The sequence below is a fragment of the Frankliniella occidentalis genome, unplaced genomic scaffold, assembly GCF_000697945.3.
Source record: "Frankliniella occidentalis isolate FOCC.00 unplaced genomic scaffold, Focc_3.1 Scaffold26, whole genome shotgun sequence".
Lineage (NCBI taxonomy): Eukaryota > Metazoa > Arthropoda > Insecta > Thysanoptera > Thripidae > Frankliniella > Frankliniella occidentalis.
In genome coordinates, this window is record NW_026267156.1 from 1,258,662 (window position 1) to 1,263,792 (window position 5,131).

A 5,131-nucleotide genomic window follows, 5' to 3' on the forward strand; every position below is an offset into this window, starting at 1 on the left:
CCCCCCCCGCGCGCGCGCACACACCGGAAAACGACGCAGGAGCGGGCGGTGGCGGTGTTCTGCTCGTAGGGCTGGCCTGCTCGGGCTGGAGAACGAGCGGGGAGAGGGGGGAGCACTTTAATCTGTCTAGTGCCCTTTGCTGCCATTACGGCTACAACCACCACGACCACCACCACCAGAACAACAGCAGCTGCTGATGCTGCTTTGCCCAGTAGGTGGTTTTGTGGTTCGGGTCTGATCGTGGCTGGCAGGCTTACCTAGGCATCGTGGAAAAATGTATGATGGACCACATTCTTAGAATCATTAGGTAAAATTACGGGTGCTCAGCGCCTGCGAGGCTCGCGTTAGGCCACCCCGCAATGCACGCATGCTCGTTACGCGAGATGTTGCCTACCTGTCGGGAGCTACGAGAGGTCGCACACGTTGAATTTGGCAGTTTTTGCCTTCACGAATGACGGCCGTATACTTTCTGGACGATCCCCAAGACGAGGCCCGGGCCCAGCCCACCCGCTTGTCGAAGTGGCACAGGGCGTAGTAGGCTGACTACACACTCAAGAAAGAGAACGACGACACCTTTTCACACCACGACACTTGCGTGCCCTGACGGGTTCGTTTTTTTGGTCCGCGACGACGCGGAGGTTTTGTTATTGTATGAATATCGACATTTTTCGACATTTTTACCACAAACTTAAGTTACAGACTGTCATCATCTACATATACCTTTGTCGTCGCTTATGCCCTTAGGAGATCGCTTAAAATGGAGGTGATAACACCTGTCACACTTACACCCGCGGCAGATAGGTTCGCGCACGCGCACGCACACACTCGCGAACACGCATACTCACGAACGCACACACACACACACACACGCAGAAACACACAAACACACACACACGCACACTCTTCCACACGCTTAACAGTCGAACTTTTGCGCAGCGGTTTCCAGGAGGAGGACAGGGTCTATAATCCGTTCGATAGTTGCGAATAGTTGACACTTGTTTAAGTTGAACGGTCTCCGTTAAACTTAAACAAAATCATGTCACTCATCAGGACCAACCGAGTTTACACAGGTGGGCGGGCCGTGCCGAACACCCTCCGAGCCGGCCGGCGGGTCAGCGAACCCGCGGTGAAGCGGCGGTAGCGGTGGTGGATTCCATCCAACGACAGCGATAACGACACTATACTCGCCCTCCTCCAGCCCAAAGCACGCGTCGGCGACCGCGGGGAACACGGAGCTCGTTGGCGCTCAACGATGTCTCGATATCACGCGAGCGAGCGACACACGGCGGCGGGCTGGGCCGGTGTGAGCGCGAGGAGGCGTGGCGAGGCGAGGCGCACCCGGCAGTCGGCGATCACTGACTGAGGCATAACCTAACTTCACCGGCCGGCTGCGGCGGCTGCCTCCACACCACACACACACCGCCAAACCCCGCGCCGGGCCAGCCAGCCGGGCCGAGCCGCGAGGTCAGAGCCCATGTCCTATCTGCTGCGAGGCGGGCCCGGCAGGCCGGGCACTGTACTGTATGCGTCTATTGCCAAGCCAGCACTCCTGGCAAAAAAAAAGAACAACTTATGCTTCGCTCCACAAGCAGAATTTTACTAGAGAAAAGTCATAAAATGCACGTTGTGCATTTTGGAGTGCACTAAAAATGTGACTAACCAGATTTCATCGTTGGCTATTGCCTTCCGTGACGTAATTATGTGCTGTCGCACGAAAGAAAAGATAAGTCGTCTGAACTGAAAGGGTACTCCAGGGCTCGGCTTGACCGGAAGGAGGAGGACAAAAATCGTCGGGCGCGGGGAGGAACGGGGCTGGGTGGGGGCAGTGCTCTCTCCCGCTGCATTCGATTTTTGTTCTTCTTCTTCCGGTCTAGCCGAGCCTCGGAGTAACCTATTGGCGAATTATTGTTTAGGTTAAAGAAATGTGTCGCAAATTCTTCCTTCAAATAATTTCCCAGACCACTTCTAGCGTCAACTTTTAATTGTAGTATAACAAAGCTAGTTGTAAAAAAAGACGTGTTTCTATGAAAGTACACAACATGTTTGCAAACATGTTGCAATTCAACAACATTAATTTTAACAGTGTAATAATCCACACTATAAAGAAGTAAAACAACTTTATTAATTACCATTTTAGTTTGTCGCACATGGTGTGTTGTGGGCGAAACTCGTTATTAAAATTTGAAATTAAAGAGAGCGATAGGACAGAGGTGAAGTAGAGGTCACAAATAAATAGAACTTGAGGTGCAAGTGAAGAGGAAATTCTGACGTGCAGAGCCATTTCATTTTGATAACGAGCATTCCTTATCTTCTATCTGTCCGGGACGTCTGCGCCGGGCTTAGTACACGTCTGGTTCTGGTTAGAAACAGCCGTCCGTGCCGTGCAGGGCGCAGCAGGGCGCTAGGGGCAGCCTCATAGCGGCCCGCCTGGCCCAACTAGCCGGTCCTAACGGAACACGACAACACAAACTCTCAACTCAAGGGACTCCGGTCCGGTGGTCACCTGTTAAATAAACGTTGCCTGGGCTTTGACACCGTTTCGAGTTATTATTTTAGTTATCCTTTTCGCTCTTGATCAAAGTAAAATGGCTTTTTTCATACTTTTACCTCGACTTTTACTTTCTACTGGGAAAATAAAAAAATCCTCGCAACTCTGGATCCCTTTCAGTAGACCCCATACTCCTTCCCTCGCCGTCCCGCGAGTAGCCAATACTACTACGCCGTACAGTCCGGCGCGGCAGCAACAGGGCATCGGTTACGCGAGCGCAAGCGGAGATAAAACTTTTTGACGCTCCGCAGTGACACATCGCGTACTCCCAAAGTCGATGGAAGACTCGCGCGACATTGGTCGCGTTCGGTTTTATTTATCGCAGCGAAGGCCAGCAGCTTGTGCTGCGCGGTGCGATACCCCGCTTGCTGCCGCTGCCATGCAAGCTACCCCATACGGCCCACCGGCACGGGAGGCAGCAGCGCGCGACACTTATCAAGCGATTTTTAGAATATTTAACCTCATTTGCTCCCAGAATAACAAATATCCTGGCACTGATCCTCCTTATTTCTAGTTAACATTTTAATGCATCTATTTATCCACGACTTGGTTGTTGCCTCAACCATATTTTTTGGTGTTCCCTGAGCCAATCATATACACCCTTAACATTTTACTAGAAATTATGCCTAGTAGCTACCTACTTAAGTTTGTGGTTGTATATTATCAAGAAATTCTTTCGTACCAATCACTAACCTTTTTTCTAGTATTACTAAACTGTTTCCTGTTACCGAAATTATAATGCTAGGGAAACGTTTAGTAATCTTAGGAAAAAATTTAGTAATACAAATTCCTTTACAATATACAACAGCACAAAACCTCAGTAGTTACTAGTCAAATTTTCTGGTAAAACATTTAGGGTGTAAACGATAGTTGCCATAGCTCATCATTTTCTTCAGAGTTTTGAGCGGCTCGTGGCTCGTGTTTCTGGCGCTGACCTGCATCTTCACTTCTGCCACATGACGGCCGCCACTTGTCAACACGGAACTTTTACACCTCGCGATGTTATGGGACGGGATGAACGACTTTGGGGGGTCGGACAAGGAAAAACAAAACGCATAACCACGGAGCGCGACGGCGGCGACGTGCGTGTGACTGTGTGTAAGATGATAGTGCAGTGGGGCGGTGGTGAAAGCTCGACGGGGAAGGCGACAACCTCAGGTGATAGCGCGGCCAGGCCTCCACGTGGGGGCGCGGGTCAGCTTATCAAACAGCTGGGCACCTCGGTGAGTCACACGCAGATCCACGGCATAGACTCGCCAGGCCGTGGACCCGCGCGGAGAGAGAGGGAGGAGAGAGAGGAACTTATCACTTGTGGCAAACACTTTCAATTGTGTACGCAAAATTACGTCAATTTTTTAGGGGGTGTGGTGAACGGTGGTGCCATTTCTTTTCCGGACCCCTACTCTGTCTGTACTAGACTGCGAGAGCTGGTGATACTTCGCAAACTGTAACAAGATGACAGTTTTAACTGCAAAATTAGGTGGTTCTACAGATTTGCACTTTGATTTGTAAATTTTTTAGTTTTGCAGTTAAAACCATTAGCTGGATTTTACACTTAGATTCGCAGAATAGAAACCAAAGTTTGCCTAAAGAAGGCTCGAGCAAAATGTTAACACCGGGGGACCCGACAGACGAATTGCTGTCATAAAAATACCCCACTACCTAACAAACATGCACATTCCCTGAACGCCTAAAAAAGTGTCCATGTCTGTGATGTTATGGTATGTTTTCGTGTGGACACCGCGCGTGTCACACATGTGTTGGGCTCATCACTCACCACCGCTGGGGGGTACGCCGCCGTGCCCCTCTCTGACGAGCAGCAGGTCTATGGGTGTTGTTACTCACCTGGAACAATAAAAAAAAAAACATTGCATAAGAACACGGACATGGGGCGTGGATCTGGTCATCTCCAGTTCCACCGCAGCCCTTTCGCACCTGCGTGTGTCACCGGGGCACAACGCCATTACCGCCGCACCTGCGCCACATTCGCGTCCTTCACGCGCCCCTCACACGCGGTGCACGTGACCGAAAACATGTTACACATGTTCTCCAACACGCACACAAATTACAATCGTTTCGAGAAATAAAAAAATAAAAAAATATAACAAAAGGCTTTCTTACAACCCTAAGGTTATTTACAGGTTATTTACATGTTAAGTACACACGGTATAGTATTTCCAGAGCAAGCAAAGCAACAGAAAATGTAAGGACAGCGTAGGAATTGTCAAGAAAACAAGCGAACCTTTTTAAAAATATTATGCCAAATTCCGAGAGCTTGGCTGGGCGCCTGCGAGACTCAAGGTAGGCCACCCCACCGTACACCCATGCCTTGCATGCAGTACGTTGCCTACGTATCAGGCGCTAAGAGAGCCCGCAGACAGCTGAGCTCTTGGCACCTTCGTAACGAACGCCGAATGACAGACGTAATTTGTGGATAATCGAATGACACGATAGGACCTGGGCTGGGGTCGGGCAGCCAACAAACCAACCGCTTCGGCCCGTCGTGGATCGTGGTGAGCGCCGCGGAGGTAGGCGTGCCCGCCAGGCCCACCGGTCAAGCACGCAGCCTACAAGCCCCCCCCC

General features: G+C 50.6%; 1 protein-coding gene and 1 long non-coding RNA gene across 2 annotated transcripts in view; both read right to left on the reverse strand.

The window, feature by feature from the left end:
• The window catches only part of LOC113203033 (uncharacterized), a 236,033-nt gene that overhangs the window by 93,148 nt on the left and 137,754 nt on the right, over positions 1-5,131 (reverse strand). The gene's annotated exons all lie outside the window — the stretch shown is intronic.
• The window catches only part of LOC127749012 (uncharacterized), a 103,708-nt gene that overhangs the window by 7,985 nt on the left and 90,592 nt on the right, over positions 1-5,131 (reverse strand). The window lies entirely within an intron of this gene.